Raw genomic sequence first — 17,023 nt, 5'->3', positions numbered from 1 at the left:
TATGTGAAGTGCTGATGAGCTGGTTTTGGATAGGGACCCATAGATCAGCCCATGGATCTCTGACATGTACAGGTCCTGCCAGTGCTGAGGGAACAAACAGCCCCAAGGTCTGAAGGTTTTATGCCTCTCCTGCAAACAGGAGCTTCTCTGCTGCCAGCAGCAGCCATTTCCAGCCTTCCTTGAATCAGGCATCAAAAGGCTGGAGGAAAAGGAGGAGAGGGAGATTTTTCTGCTGTCTGAGGGAAACTGAGTCAGAGAGGTCTGGGAGAGGCCAGGGGGTGACCACAGGGCAGCTGATGCTGTGCTGCTGAGGCAGCCTGGACCCTGAAGGGTCTCTCTGAAGGATGTGGAAAGGAACAAAGTCTGCTGTGTTGCGTTGCTGCTGGAAGTCACGATTCCCATGGCAGGTCCTCACCTGCTTGCTGGACCTGTTGCACCCATGGGATTCAGGTGTGCCCCACACCCCATACCCTGAGTGCTGGGGTGCCAGGGGCTCAGCATGGCTTTGCTGGTGACCAGTGTCATGTTAGTAGCTCCAGGCCTGGCCAGAGGGGCAGGGGGGGGAGTTTCTGATACAATGAGCTCATCAGATCTTTGTGCTCAACAAGGAAGCAGCAGGAAGGTTGAGGAAAGGCAGCAAACAGAAGGTGCTTTCATACAGGCCAAGTGGGAAAATCTCATGCAAGGAATCTGTGAGAACTGCTGTCTGCAAGGGCAGGTCTAAGGGGGACAGGGACAAGGAAGAGGGGGCACCCAGCCAGCATCTCTGACCTGTGATGCTTTCTGGAGGGAGCACCCTTGAAGGCAAGTCACCACAGGGGTCTTCAGCAGTGCAAGTGGGTTGGTGGGGATCTGAGATTTAAACTTCTTGATCTTTTTTTCTAGGACCTTTACAAGCTGTAAACTGTGAACTCTGGATATACTAATGTTAGGATTAATTCTGACACTGCTTTTCTCAATACTTATAGTTACCCAGCCTTAATTTGCATTTCACAAACTTTCTTTGGCCCCAACAACAACTCTCTATGGCAAAGGGTCCTCCAAGGTAATTTCTCTGAATGTAATAGGGTTTCATATGCATTTGCTTTGAATTTTCTGCCCCTTAATTTTGTTAAATGCTTCTGTTTTCCAGTGCTGTCAGGCAGGTAGAATAGCAGTTTGCAATATGCTTTTCAGTGGCCCACTGGCTGCGGTGCCACCAGTCCCTCCTGTGACCATACGTGCCAGCGGAAGTGAAGCAGAGGGTGAGAGGATGTCTGGTAAGGAGATGCAGAATTTCTGTTTGTACCCCAGGCTGCTGATTTGAGGGTGAACAAGCTGGCTGCTGACAGGCAAGAACGGAAAGCAGAGTCATCCTGAGGCGTTCAGCAATGAGCTATGCAAGACATAACCTCAAACCACAGGAAGCCCTGGTATCCCATGAAGAAACAAATATTTTTCTATTAATACCAGTGTTTTTTATTGCCTTGTTCATCCTGAAAGAACCCTAGTTGGCTTTTATGCTTTGCAGACTCAACTCAGTAATTATTTCTCCTTGCCACTGAAATACAAGATATTCCCAAAGATGCACTGACAGCAGAGGCTTAGCCATGGGCATAAGCCCAGCAGTGGCCCTGGGTCTGGCCTGAAGGCAGAGCATTGCTGGAGCAATGGCTCCATGGGGTGAAGAGCAGAGTTGGGCAGTGCCATCATCCCCTGCTCTGGTCCCAGAGGGACAGTGTGGATGTGCTCTGTGTCCCAGCCTGGGCTCTGATCCAGGAGGGCTTCAGGCTTCCCTGCCCCATCCACCCTGGCTGGCTTCAGTACAGGAAAACAGGACCTACAAAAGGGGTGGGGGCTGTTGAGGAAAATACTTCCTAGCCTCAAAAAGGGACAAATACATATAATGTAAAAATCTAGCATGTATTATTCCTTCCATGTTTTTGTTCACCTAGGTATTTAATTGTGAATCTCCAGTCAAGAAAAAGAGGATATGGAAGCTTTGGAAAAATCTGTCTGAGGGAGTGTACAGAAGGGAAATGTAGTAAGAAAGCCAGATGCTGCTTCCCTCCTTTAACCACCAAAGGAAAGAGGAAATCCCTCTGGGAGAAGGTGAGCCAGAGATGAACTCTGTCACAGCTGGCTTTATTTTCCTGAAAGGCTACAGGCTGGTCCCCTTGGTACCACAGCCCCCCCAAACCCATGGCAGAGAGGAACAGCACAGGCTGGGGACTGTTGGGGACAACGACACAGGCTTGAGGTCATTGTCTTTTCTTTTCCCTCTGTTCAGTGGCCCAAAGGCCAGAAGGAACACCTTTCCCTGCCCTCAGCATGCAGCCTCCATGCTTGGCTGGGCACAGGTGACTCTACCAGAGCCTGATGCCCACCCTGCTGCCCTTGGTCTGCTGTGGACCCTGTGACCAGCTGATGTTTTAATCCAGCATGTGCTTCTGTTGCCCTTCCCAAGGGAGAGCCTGTGGCCCTGATGGGGGTGTGAGAGAATGTTCACTCTGGTGGTGGAGATGATGGGCCTTGCTGCAGGAAGACTTTGGGTCATGTCAGTGCCTCCCTAGAGCCCTGAATCCCCCCCAAACACATAAGCACAAATATTTGCCCAGAGGTTTCAGTCCAGGGAGAACTGACAGCCCTCACATCCAGCTTTATCCTTAAGATGCTCCATCTAAGTAGATGCAAACTTATTTAAATACACTTAATCAGAGGAGAGCAGGTGTGGCCTAAACTACTGCAAACTGTTTTTACATGGAAGGCCAAACAGATTGGCAGCCTCTGGAGCCACTTGGAAGCTGGAGGACGAGTGCATGACTGGAAGCCACTGGTTTGTCGTCGCTTTGTGTGGCACTGGCCGTCAGCTGCCCAAAGCCACTGCCCCCCAGCTGGCAGTGATGTCCCTGCAGCGGGGCAAAGGAGGAGGGTGGGCACTCCAGTCAAAGTTACTGACACTAACATCATCAGCAAAAGCCATTGAGATGTCTAACTCCCCATGGGAGCAGGGAAGGGTCCATGCAGGGCAGAAGGAGCGACCATCAGTGGTGACCAGCAGCATGTTTCATTGCATCTGCTTTGTGTCCTGCAAAGAGGGTGGGTGGAACAGCTGGTGTGAGCCAGCCCCTCTCACTTCACAGGAGAGAAACAACAGTGCCTAGTCACCTCTGTCCCGCTGATAGCCTCCTGCTTCGCCTTGTGTACTTCAGCTATGCTCAGCTCTGCCAACAGACTGCTCAGAACATGCGTACAGCCAGCCAAAGACTGAGGTGAAACTTCCTATGAAGGCAGAGACTTGGAGAGATGGCATAGGAGCTGTGCTGAAAAAGCAGGGCCCTAGACTAAAACCAAGACCGAGGAAGCCTCCTCTTAATTTTTCTGATCTGCCTTGAGTACCTCAGGTGGGTCTTCATTAGCAGTTTGGGTGTGAAGTGCTGTATCAGTAACACGTAGCACTTGGTCATAGAAGCACTGCCATAGAAGTGTTGGAGCTGGCTGCTGTGTGGACAGCCATGCCCAGACCCAACCTCACAGGACAAGTGGCCCCACAGGTGTTTGGGCATGGCCCCAGGACAGCTATTGAGGCTGGTCTCCAGTCCCCATTCCATTCTCCAAACTGCCATGGGATGCTGGCCACAGTGGGAGACCACAGTACCTGGCAGCTTGGATTCTGGATGGGTAATGTCTACCTAATGATGCTGTTCTGCATTAATCCTAAATATTCTTCTCCAGATCTGAAAGCTCTTTGTGAGTGTAATCTGCCAGTCCAAACAACAGAAAATCTCTCTTTGGTCTGAAGAGCAGAACTTGGCGTGGTTTGCAGGGGAAAATGCCAAGGCTGTTGCTCTCCTTGAAACAGTCATGACTGTTCTTTAGCTGCACTAAGGCACATCTGGCTGTCATCTCTGCACATCTGGGTCCCGTGATTTGCACAGTTTTCTTCTGATGCTTTATGTGGTTTTATACTGTGATGAAACTCTGGAAAGAACAAAAGCTCATCTTCCTGCCCTCCTGATAGCCAGCTCTCTGGGAATCGTCCTGGGGTCCTAGCAAAGCTGACAAGACCTCCTCCAGAGTCTGCAGCAGAGCCTCTCCACAGCCCTCCCAAGAGAACAGTCTGCATGGCAGCAGAGGTGCAACTAGTGACTTGTAGGGAATCCATATGCATCACCAAAGCATTGCACGATTCATCTGGAACAGGAAGACTTTCCATAGCAGCTCTGCTATTTTTCAGCCTCCAGGTGAGGCTCAATGCATGCTTAAACACCATTACATGGATTAAGACTTATAGTACAGGTTAAACTTAACAAGATTTACTTAAGACTGTTTGCTGGCCTGATAGGTCCAACAGGAGTTTCCTCCATGCAGTCCTTCAGCTGTTATTTTAGGAAGGATCTCACCATGCATGGTACCCAGACACTGACTGGAATCTGTGAGCCAGTGCTAAAGGCATCAGGGGTTTCCCATCCTACAAAGACTGCCATTATATAAGAGGAGAAGTTTGTGCATCTGCTACCTCCCTTCCTCAGCCTGGCTGATGCTGAAGCCAGCTAAATAGGATTTCCTTGCTTGGGTTGCAAAAGGAACTCCAAAGAACATGTGGGGTTTCTGCTGCCTGCAAGCCACCTCCACAAAGCCTCTAACATCCATCTTTGCTGACTGGCATTCAAAATGTGCTGAGATTATCAGATTATTTCTTTTTAAAGAAGTGGAATCAGGTGGTACATAGCTAGGATCTGATGGCTTAAATGCAACACATTAAGTTCCCACACCATTCACTTAGGTGATTTAGAGATGATCCTTGAGGAATACTGAAATGGTCAGAAGAGGAACTAAAGTGAAAGGAAGAAAGTGGAAGAAGTGATCTAAAGCAAACTATATATTCATCAGCATATTAGTCTTGTCTGTTCTTTCTTTAGCAGTTAGGGTTTTTTTCTTCTAGAAAGCTCTAACTGAAGATAAATACAAGAGCTTTTCTCTTAGAAGAGTAACATCCATGGTGATTCCCTTCCTTATGTTTCATCCTGCAGACAGATCAGTTCAAAGCCTGCTCCACCCAAGCACTGGCTTATTAGTGGGAGAGAAGAGGGAATTCTTGCCCGTGCTATGGTCCTCAGAAATGGAAATGCTTCTTAAATTAGTACTTACTATGCTAGTGAGGAATTTGCAAAATTACTTTGTGATTCTGAGAAATTTGCTTCTGAGCTACTCAGGCTCCCCAGATGTTCCCAGTCCTAATTGTCCACAGAGAGCTCCCACCTTGGTATTTACAAAAAGCCCTGCAATGGGATGGAAAGGAGGAGGCTTATGATGGAGGGGTGAATAATGATTTTGCAACAACTCTCAGGGTCACATTTGTGAGCAGTTACAGACTTCAAAGGGACATTTAGATTTAAAAGGAATACTTCGGGAATACAGTCATAGTGCTCTGTCATGTCAGCAATGGGGATATTCACCTACAGGTCTCCCCTCCCCCCAGAGCTGTTAGATCGCGTTCGCATGGTGTTGACTTAGGGCAAGCAATGAGGTAGGCATGGTCTGGTTCACAAACCAAGCTGCGTTCTGGTAGTGTTTAACAGTGCTGCAGGTTTTGGAGTTGTTTACCTTGAGACAAAATCTACCCTGATGGGCAGGAAGGGAGTGTGTTCTACCTGGAAAAATCTCCATCCCAACCAAACCAAACCAAACCAAACCAAACCAAACCAAACCAAACCAAACCAAACCAAACCAAACCAAACCACTTCTTCTGTAGTTGCATCCTAGGACAGTGGCAAATTTATTTTGCTTACTGTCTTGGATGGTAACTGGCTCTGTCTAGCTGGGGCCAACAGGGACACCAGCATTTCTAAAGTTGTGTGTAGCAGCGTGATCAATAAATCTTTAAGAGCAACGGTTAAAAACTGACATCCTGATTAAGCTCAGAATTGCAAGAAATCCTGGGAGGAGAGGTTGGAAGCTGAGTGCCTAATGAGAGGCTGACCCCAGAACGAGACCCCCACTAATGAGAGTGGTTATTAACAAATCAAAAATATTGAGAGCAGTGTTTCCTTTTATTTCTGTCTGTGCGCAGCTGACCATAGCAACTCTTGGTTACTATTTAGATGATAGCAACAGATATCTTCTACTTTCTTGTTCATCTAATTGCAAGGTGGGTCTCCAGTCAGCAAAGGTTTTGCTGTTGTGAGCAGGTTGATCTGTGGGGGTGTACTGAAATGAGGATGCTGGGTGGCTGCTGCTGTGCCCCTGCCCCACAGCCCAGGCCTGCCTGCTAAGTGCCTGGTGTCTCTTTGGCCAGCCAGCCAGGCCTTTGGCCAGGAGAGTTGTGGGAGAGCTTGCACAAGGTAAGGGCCAGGTCTAGGCTGGTGCAGGAGCAACAGAACTCCTGTACTTGTGCTGTCAGCTGTGGGGCTGTTGAGCTGGGACAGGTGAGGGTCAGAAAGCACTCTCCATGCTGCTGTCTATAGCCTGTTTTTTTTTGTAAGAAGTATTTTAACTTGAAAATGATGAAACATCTGAAGTTTTTGGAGAGCTTCTGTTCTGTCATTGCATCAATCTCTGATTTAATTAATTGTGTTCACACTGAAGACAGCACTGTCCATGCTTCTGCACTCTGCTCCCATCCATCTCAGCCAGTGCCTCTCGCTCTCACCAGATTGCCTGCAAATGCTGTGGTCAGAAAGGTGGCATGGGAGGCTGGGAGGCCCAGGAGAGTCCCAGGCAGGGGCTCTACTTTCAGGGGAAATGAGGTTTAAACATCATGCGTTTGAGGTGTCTCAGTTTTCAAGTTTGTTCTACTTCCTCGGGTAGATCCATCACATAACTTCAGTGCCTTTCCTGATGAGTAGGAATGACAGTTTCTTCACCGCCATAGGCAAGTGCTTCCTCCTGTGACCACTGCACTGATTCTCAGCGCAACCAGCAGGTGTTACCATTAATGCTGCACTAATAATTAGGATTTTGAACCGAGAAGTAAAGATGAAAAGGTTCAGGCCAGGTTTTGAAACCCGGGACCGCAGGATGGATGGAATGGTTGTGCCAGAGTCAGTGGAGCTCGAGGGTGCTCACCCTGCGAGTTCAGAGCAGAGTGTAAGAAAAGAGGGAAAAATACCCCACTGTGAGGGTGCTCCAGAGTATGGAGTCCCGACGAACTGCAGCAAGGGCTGCCTCCTTTTGAGAGCGGGAGACCACTGGTGGGAGGTTTGGAGGTTTTCCTAGCAGCACGGAGAGGTTTTAGCCCAGGTGATGTTGGAAATTTCGGGCAGCTCCGGGAAACGCCGGCTGGAGTGAGGGCGGGAGAAGGTCTGGCACCTGTGGCGGTGGCTGGGTGGGAGGGTGCCTGCAGCGCTAGGAGGCCGGGAGGAGGCTGGATCCCGGCGGTGGGCGGGCGTCTCCCGGTGTGTTGCACACCGTGCCCGGTGTCCCGCTGGGCGGTCGTCCCGTCCCGCCGGACCCACGGCGGGGGGAAGGGCAGGGGCGTAGGGGGCACCCCGAGGCCGGGCAGCTCCGGCCCTCGGCCCCCTCTCCTCCCAGGAAGCCGGCCCGGCCGCCGACAGCAGGGAGGGGGCCAGGAGGTTGCGTCCCCCGCCTCTCCCCTCCCTGACACCGCCCGTGCCGCGCAGGGGCGGTGGGCAGGGCTGGGGCTGACGGCCGGCGCGCAAGCGGCGGGGGGCGGGCGGGGGCGGTGCTGCGGCGGCGGCCCGGGCTGGGCTGGGCTGGGCTGGGTTCGGCTCGGCTCGGCTCGGCTCGGCTCGGCTCGGTGGAGCGGAGCGACCGCGATGGGCGCCTCGGCGGCGCAGCGGCAGCGGCGGCGGCGGCGGGGGGAGCGGCTGAGGGGGCAGCTGGGCGCACTGGCCGCCCTGGCCTTACTCCTGGCCGGCTGCGCAGCCGGTCGCGGCGGTGAGTCGGGGCCGGCGGGCAGGGCGCGGGGCCGCGGCGGCGCGGGGCGGGGGAGACAGCGGAGGGGATCCCCCTCCGGGCGGCGGGGAGTGAGCGGGGAAGCCCAAGGGTCTCCCGCCGCGGGGGTCGGGGCCCTGTCCCGGGTGTACGCTGGGGGGGCAACGGTGGCCCCCCCGGGGGAGGGGAGAAACTTTGTGGGAGCGAGGTGGAGCGGGTCCCACGGGAGAGGGTCCGGCGGTGCGCCCCTGGTGCTGGCCGGGGACCCGGTGTGGAGCCCTCGGGACACCGCATGTGCTCGGTCCCCGCGGGAAAGGACAGCCGCGGTCCCGCTGCGGGGGGTTTGGGGCAGTTTGAATGGGCTCCGCCTGCCTGTCGGGGAGGTGAATGTCTTGGCAGAGGGACACGCGGTCTCGGGTGCGGGGTGGCCGTCTCCTGCTTCCTTCTGCGTCCAACCGTACGGAGAGGGTGACAGAAGGCAATGCGCATTTTGCATTGCAAATATGTGAGTGTAAGCAGAATTTACGCAGGGCTTATTTTCCTTTAAGTGAAGGAGAGCGTACCCCTCCGTGACTTGAATTTGCTTTTTAAATAAACAGACGTGTCTTAAGGGTTTGGTGGTGTGCAGCATGGTGTAAGGAATGCTCTGATGTTTAGGGAAGAGTGCAAACACCAGCTAAGGCTTGAACATAGTTTTTCTTACAGAGTATAGCAATGCTTGGTTGGGTTTTTTAGGATTTGGGACCATAGGGCCCTTAAATTAATACAATCTTTTTTGAATATGTGTATTCTAAAAGTTATGCTTGTTTTTCATGAGCGTGGTGATTGCTTCTGAGAAGTCCGGGAAAGACAGACACAAGCATCCTTGTAAGTAAACAAGGCTATATGTGTGTACTTAAGTATATTTAAGTCTACCCACACAGCATACAGGATGCGTGACACTAATACTGGTCCTTCTTTTACATCAACTCCAAAGGTGCTTCTTCAGGCGTACGCTGCTTCTCATGCCAGTCGGGACAGACCTGGTCTCTCTCGCTGCTTTTTGTTCATGGGAAAACGAGCCATTTCCAGCAGAGCAGACTTGCTGTTTGCCTTTGCCTTGGCCATGTAATCTACATTTTATTGTGTGGCAAATTTCAGACCTATTTTAAATGGTGTGCAGAATGCAGTCTTCTCTCCTATGGGTAGCACAGATTTCCAACCTGTGTTTTGCTCTCCTTGGACATGGTTTTCCTGCTGATGCTCTGCCCTGAGGCTCTAAAGGTCCGTGCCATGGATAAATTTGTCCGTGATTTGCATGAATTGCTGAAAGTGTTCCCCAGGCAGCACTGCTAACTTTTGTTATGGCTCTTGTTATTTTTCTTCCTTTTGGGAGAATATCTCATGATATCCATGATTAGAGTTAGCTTAAAATTAACCTGAGAGACAAGAAATAGCCTTTGGTGCAATTGGCACGGTACCCTGTGTGTTTGCTGTTGCATAGAGCTGGGAGTGACAAAGAGAGGAATCATTTCACAGGTGGAATTTTTCCACAGCACCCACTGCATCCACCCCCTCTTCATGGGACCTCAGTGACTAGGCTCTCTGGTGAACCTCCTTGGCAGCTGGCAGCCTGATTCTCTCTGGAGTTTATGGTTGTGTTGTCATTAGACAAGAGGTAGAAAAATGCATTTTGGTTTAGTGATTTAAATACTTTTTCCCATGTAAAAATGTATAGTTCAAGATCAGATGCAGAGTTTTGACTTGGCAGCATACATGGTCAGTGCACATCTACTCTTATCCCTGGTGCCAGAGAGGCTGATGGTGGTGTAGATGTAGGTTTTATTGGTGTGCAGTGGAGATACCGGAGAGTGCTGCTTCTGTAGAGCTTTTGCATTGAGGTGTGATCCAGCTCAGCAACCCTAGGCTTGAGTCACCTTTTTTTGGATGAAATGCTCTTGCTTTTAATGCTGATGCTTTTCTTAGCCAGTCCCTTTCTCCTCAGCCACTGTCTTTGCCACAGCCTGGAAACAGAGGAGCACGGCTTTTTGAGTCACGGGTGACTTCTGTTTACAGAGAGTGTAAGGTGCCAAAGCCTCATTCAGAAGGTGTATGTACTTATATCTACTCACATCTTCCTGAAGAGGCAGATAATGACAGCATTTTAATTAATTTTAATTGATAAACCATATGCAGTGTGTGACTCTACAGAACAGGGCACAAGATGTGGGGTTCTGTTTTGATGCCTCAACCACGTCCCACTTAGCTGGGTCTCCGAAACAAGGTCTCCTTTTCAAGCCTCTTTGAGATCTCCTGATACTGAAGGATTTGTCATGATAAAGTGCTATAAAATGATAATGTTTGCATTAAGGTCTTTCTGTTCTACAAGACTCAGGCTTTCAAAAGTGGATACAGTGCAAATTAAGAAGAAATCTAAGTTGTAAAGTTCATCCAGGCAGTGAAAGTACAGCTGGGGTGCCTCGTTCTCTCTTCTGGGCAGTGTAAGTCTATGATTATGCTCTGATATCGAGGAAGTCACACTGGTAAATAAGAGGTGTAACTGAGATCAGACATGGCTCTGCAGACCCAAAATACAGCTGCCAACCACTGCACAGTTACAGAAACATCTCACTCATTTGTACAGCGTGAGTTGCTTCCAAAACTACCTGACTTTGCCATGCTTGCAGAAAGCCAAATAAAGCAAGAAGGGGTTTTTTTGTTTTGTTTTTTTTTCTCTGACTCTTAAATTCTCTCATGTAAAGAGAAGGATTGGAGAAGAGTGGAAAAGAGAGACTTCTTTGATATATGAGACCATCTTCCAAATTGTGATGATTCAGGCTTTTCAAGGGAAGCTTCTGAGTCAAGCCTTTTACCAGATTGCTGTTGTGGACAGGAAAAATAGTGGGGCATCAGACAGTGGGATTTTTCTTTTCTTCTTTCTGTGTGTTTGTGTTTTTGGCAGGTAAGGAAAAGCTGGGTCTGAGTCTGCAGCCCTTACTCATGGGGATGGGCACATCCAGGCAAACGAAGTTCCCTGCATGATTCAAGCATGGAAGATTTGGGTTGCTTATAAGTCTTGTTCTAACTTGACAAGAGTGAAATATTGAGAATGATGGAGCAAGGCCTGCCAAGTGCACTGGGGCTAGCTCAGACTTACTCCAAATCTAAATCTTGGGCTGTTTTACAGGACTGATTAGTGCCTGTCCTTGCATTCTGTGGTGGGTTGAGAGCATCCGCATTATGCTAGCATACTTACTGAAGGACTCTGAGAAGTCCTGGGTGACATGGTGGGAGATGTGGAGCAAAGATCCTAGCATGTCCACCTTCCACCCCTGCTCTAGTTGGAGCAGCTCACAAGATTGGAATGAACCACGTAGGCCCTTTACTCCTGACCGCTTTGTCACGGGCCCCGCCTCAAAGGGCTTTTCCTTACAGATCTTCTTACTGCCAAAATAGAGTTGAAGAACCTTGGCGTGACAGATCCTGATCCTCTAGCTGGGAATTAAGCAAAAAGTCCCTGATTTCATTTGAATGTTTTGGTTTTCACTAACCCAGAAACCCAAAGCGAGCTTTAGAGGTCATGCAATGAAAGCACAAAAGCAGTTGTTTTCTTCACCTCTTCGGTGAAGCGTAATCCTAGCTTCAGCAGGAGTGATCCTAGCCCAGATGTAATGCTGTAATCGTTGGACCCCTGGATATGGGAATTTACCCTCATCAGCTAGGGAGAGGCATCAGGCCAAAGTGTGGTATGTGACCTCTTTGGCAGGGAGCTTGTTTGGCCTTGCAGGAAATGACTTGTTCATTTATTTAGTACATGTTCAAGGTCCTGCACCAACAGCCAGCAGTCTTCTATGAGCGGCAGGGACAAGGCATGTGGCTGCCCTTGGAAGGAGCAGGGGGAAGCATGCTTAAAGATGCATTTAGCCCTGAGCATCTGCTTACACTAGTGACAGAGCAGGGCTTGTACACCTGCTGGTGGGTTTGTGATTGCCTCAGGATATCTCCAAAGGACCGTCTTAAAATGTCTAAATCTCTGTATCTGCCAGTGTTTTGTGTCCACTTAATTAGAATGCTATGGAAGTGCCAGGGTGGGTGCTCAGCAGAGTTGGGTGTCTGAGGTAGACTCCAGCACACCACCTAAAATCACAGGGCCTTGGTCCTCAAGATGTGGCTGCAGGATGCTTGGGAGTCCTGGCTTCAGCAGGGCATGAAGACAGAAAATTGCTGGCTTCCTTGGCTGTTCATAAGCAGAGTGAATGCAGGGCTTTGAGACTGTGAACAGCAGAAAAATTCAACACTTTTTATTTCTTTAGTGCCCAACAAGGGGAAGAAAGGCTTGTGGCTCCATGTCTTCCTGTAGTGATCTCACTGTAAAATGCTTGGTCCTGTCTTGTCTGCTGCTTATGGCTGCTCCTTCCCTCCTTGCCTCTTTTTGCATGGGCTCTGGTGTTTTGGTTGCCCTTAGCTCAATCTTGTCAGCAAGCTAACCCAGCAGAAAGCAAACCAGCACAACTCAAGAATGTTCTCTGTCAAATTAGCAGACTAAGGACCCTTAGTAAGGGGTTTTCACAAGCCATGGCTGAACAGAGAGCCCTTGGGTGGTGGTGTGATCAGAATGGCAAAGCTTATGGTAAGGTAGGCATGGTCTGTTGGTTCTGTCTAAGCCCTTTTTTAGTAGTTCCTTCCTGCTGCTAATCTTAACTGCTCCCTAATGTTGAGAAGCCTGTCTGGTCATTTTTGGTTGAAGATGCTCAAAAAGAAAGGCTCAGTTGGATCTGTCACATACTCATATGGCAGATATGCATGTCTGTAGCCTCATGGGAGTGAGACTGTTAGACAAAAGTCTGTCCTGAGATGAGAAATGATAATTTAGAAGATCAGAAGCCAGCCTTGCAACTGGAAAACTCCTCACCACTGGAGCTGACCTTGTCTCTAAGTGTTAGTCTGCTCCAGGGCATTTGTCTCTTTGTCTCTGTCCTCTTTTTAAATTCATGACAACTTTATGGTATCTAGAAAAAGAAAAGTTACCCTCTCTAGCTTTCCTATCGACAAGAAAGCATAGATAATTTAGTTTTTCTAAGATAAGACTTGAAGAAAAGAGCTGAGTCTCATGAAACTTCGGAGGTTTGTTTTCTGAAAGCAAAACCACATGGGGTTCATAGACCATAGGGCCTGAGTGATGCATCTTGTTAGTGCCACTACTTAGAAGGCAGTGCAACTTCTTCAGGCAATTTCTGCAAAAACTCAGATTTCTTCTGCAGGCACAGCAGTCATCTGCTGTGCTGCCATGGGGCTGTGCTCTGCCATCTGGTCAGATGCACACAGCTCTTCATAGCCACCAGCCAGGCAGGTGAGGTGCAGTGGTGCATTTTTGCCAAAAAAAAAAGAAAAAAAAAAAAAAGTCTTTGCTTTTTCCTGCCTTGTCTGCCATGCCTTTCTCTAGACCAGTCTTTAAGCATGGTATCTTAGGAAGCACTGGGGAGTCTCAGATGCTTTGTTCTGCTCCAGGTTTTGCCTTTAGTATCACCATGAATCAAGTCAGACAGGTGCCACGAGCCATTGGTAACCTCATTCTAACCTTTTTCTGCTACAGTGGCTTTATGAGAAGAAGCAGTGGACAAGCTCAGGTGTGGGCAAGATGTTTATGGTCCTGACACTTTAATCATCATGTCCTGTAGACATCCTCTCAGAAGAGTAAGGTTACACAGTGAGTAAATCTTTGTGGCTGGTCTGCAGCAAAGCTGTGTTAGTCACAGCATCAAAGGGAAACATTGTGGAAATGGAAGTGGTAAATGTGTGTAGTCTGAAGCTCATGAATGGATTCTTGGCTGACCCTAAAGGGATGAAAGTGTCTTACCTCTGCCTCTCCACTGAATTGTTGCTGGATTGTCAGACTGGGCTCCAGCTCTGAACAGTCCTTCAGTTACTTACTACCAAGGGCATCCTTGACTTGGGACTTTGCAGTTAGCTACTTGAAACCCCAGAGGGGCAGTTATAGCTCCCTTTATCTTGTCTCCCAGCAAAGTTTACATTAGTTTTCTTCCGTTATCTTCCATAGAAGGTCGAGTCTTCACAGCAGTTGGAAAAGTGCCTATTCAGGCAAGACTTAGATCTCATTTTTGTCATCTTGGAATTTGGTAGCAGTTGAGCTTGATACAGAGATTGTTGTGGGATGAGCCCACCCCACCTGGGGATATTGGAGGTTGTTGAGGCCTCTGTCACTTTGGCAAAGAAGTCAAATACATCCAAGGAGCATCTGTACCTCCATAAGATTTTAAATATATGCAATCAATGTGCTGGTACCATAGCATGACTGGATTGCAGTTTAACAATCAGATTTAAAAATCAAATGGGCACAGTCTCTGGATTATAAAATTTTATTTAGGAGCAGGCTGAGAAAACTCTGGAAATTAGGGCATTTCTCTTTGTTTGATTGTTGGGAGTTAAAGAAGGAAGAGGAGCAGGACAAGATGCTACATCCAGCAACAAGAGCTGATGAACAGAAGCCCAGAATAACTGGAGACAACCCCAGAATTAAACCCCCTGGATTAAAAGATGAAACTTGATGTGAACTGAATATACTTAAGCTGAATTTTTTTTAAGGGTGTCGCTGCGACTGGGAGCACTGCACATGGGCTCCAGGGAGAAATCCTGGGTCTTGTTCTTCCAAAGAAAGGGAGGCATTGAAGAGGAGTCCAGATGTGATGTCCAGGGAGAAGTCTGTATGGGACTGTACTTGCTGGGATTTTATTTGCCTTTTATGGACTTCTTTGGCTAACAAGCATTGCTGAAGAGGTGGGATTGAATGTCATTTGCCTATGAGCCTGTCCGTAGGAAGCAGATAGTCCCCAAGTCCTGTCTGTGACCTGGAAGCTGCCCACAGGCCCAGAGGAGAGGGCAGTGGGAGCATGTCCTCTGTCATAGCTCTCATTCCATGCCATCCCTTTGCCCAGCCCTGCAGGTCACACGTGCAGTGTTCATGGATCTGACTGTGTGTATAGAGAAGAGGATATGCCTTTCATGAAGGAACAATGCTCTTGTGCACCCAAGAGTGTCAAAACTGGTTTGGAGGCACAGATTTTGTTTTGAAACATTCCTTTGCTGAGCTGTGAGCCGAGCAGCTGTGTGAAGTGGTGGAGATTCACGATCTGGTCTGACCTTTCTATACCTCCAGTAGTGTGTGTGGTACTTTGGCCAGCAGCCATGTTTATGTGTCCATAGGCAGTTAGGACATGATCCAGGGAACAAGTGCTTGACTTGCAGCATGTGAACTACAGCAGTTGACTTCAAGTGGGCTCGTGTGTACAAGGTCACCAGATCCTTCCTCACTCCAGCCGTTCCTCAGTCCATGCCCTTTTCAGAGGAAATGTGGCACGTCCTTCATTGGTAAAGTAGGGAAGGTGAGAGATGAGTTTGCAGGACTCTGCTGGCACAGGAATGACAGAGCTCCGATTGGGGTCCAGATCTGCAGGTGGGTTTATGCATCTGTCCACAGTGTACTGACGTGTCCTTACAGATCAGGCCTGGGAAGTCTCTGGTGGCACCACAGTGGCTGGGGGATATAAAAACCACACAGACAGGGTGTTCTCCATAAGTGTAGTATATGTCATTTGTTGCTGTGGTGGAAGAGGAGAAACACATGTTTGGAACTTTGATATGGCAAGGCTTGTCCTCAGTGTTGGCTCCTGTGGCAGGCATCACCTGTCAAATGAGGACTGCGAACAAATTTTAATAGCACAGTTAGGACAGAGCCTAAAGTCTAGGAAAAGAATCTTTTTTGATGTGCAAGCCAAAAACATGCTTACTGAATTACAAACAACTGAAGGGTCTGTTACTGAAATAATTCTCATTCAGATAGACTCATCTGTCTTTTTTCCCCAACATGGTCAGAACATCCTGTAACATAAAGCAGAAGGAGAAACGAGCCTTACATGGACATTCCTTTCTCCTCTGAGAAGATCTGCTCTACAGTTCTCAGTGCACCTCTTCATGATATTTGATTTGTACTTTGTTGCCAGCTCACAGGGAGAACAGGGACAGAAAGAAACTGTTTGAAATGAACATTGTACACACTGAGACAGTGCAAGTGTTCATTTTAGGGGAAACAAGAACATGAACCATGTCAATTGATTTTGTACACAATGATGTTAACTGAAGACTCAGCATTTGATTCTGTTGCTAAAATAGAGTAGACATGTATGATGTGCAACTCCACAGGATGGTGGCAAGTAGAAGAGAGCTGTTAAATGCCTTGCTTTTGTGCTCAGCAAGTGCCATGCAGTACAGGAGCTGGAGTGGGTTCACGCTGTGATCCTTCTTGATGTATACGTTCTGCTCCCATCTCTGCAGAAGGTGCCCTGGTGCTGCCGAGGGTTTTGGGGCAGAGGATTCTCTTGAGCCCTGTGGACCACAGCCTTACCAAACTGCATAGTGAGAAGAGATGCTATTGATGAAGTGGCATAAAGTCCTCCTAAGGATGTGAGCTGCTGGACAGCTGGGTGGACCAGTCCCTTGGAGTAACCAATGTGTGGTGCCACGGTTGAGATCTGACTGAGCAGTAATCTTGTGGCTTAGGCCCAGGTGAGCAGAAACCATCCTGCCACAATAATGAGTGTACTGGTTACTGCCATGGTTCTCACAAGCCTTGTGGTGAAAACTGAGCTAAAAGCCCCCTTTTGCCTTCCTTCCAACCCAGCGAACTGTCATATATAGTTTGCTTGATCACAGTATGCTTGTTCTGCAGGTTACATCAATCATGCTCATGGCAAGGTGTTCTATGCTGTGCACTTCTCCTTGTAAAGCAGTATCAGTGGAGAGGAGGGAGAAGCAGAAGAGCTGGTGCTTAAAAAAAACCTTAAGTTAATTTTGCTGCTGACAAAGTAAAATGAATTATGAGCTGCATGTTCTTTGGATTTATTCTTGCTCTAAATCAGAGCAGGCAACAAATCAAGCTTGTTCAGAAGTGGGGGAGTTTTCCAAGAACAGAACTGAGTAATGCACAAGCCTCTGGAGTCAAAAAACAATCCAAAGAGAGGTTACAGGAGTGCTGTCTTGCCATCGCAGGCTGCTGAGAGGTGGTCATTATGTTCCAGGGGGAAAGCCTGTGGACCTAGGAGACCTTAGGAGCTGTTGTCATAGGGATCCTATATGGATTAAAAAAAAAAAAAAA

The 17,023-nt window shown here is 48.6% G+C and overlaps 1 protein-coding gene across 1 annotated transcript in view; it reads left to right on the top strand.

Annotated features, from left to right (window-relative positions):
* The first annotated feature begins 7,807 nt into the window (after positions 1–7,807).
* SLC24A3 (solute carrier family 24 member 3) overlaps positions 7,808–17,023 on the top strand; it is a 129,090-nt gene continuing 119,874 nt past the window's right edge. Inside the window, exon 1 of the mRNA XM_030446720.1 lies at positions 7,808–7,878. The gene's annotated coding sequence lies outside the window, so the exon portion shown is untranslated. The remainder of the gene's footprint in view (positions 7,879–17,023) is intronic.

Source organism: Calypte anna, chromosome 3 (genome assembly GCF_003957555.1).
Source record: "Calypte anna isolate BGI_N300 chromosome 3, bCalAnn1_v1.p, whole genome shotgun sequence".
NCBI classification, from domain to species: Eukaryota; Metazoa; Chordata; class Aves; order Apodiformes; family Trochilidae; genus Calypte; species Calypte anna.
This window is presented reverse-complemented; position numbering and strand designations above follow the sequence as displayed.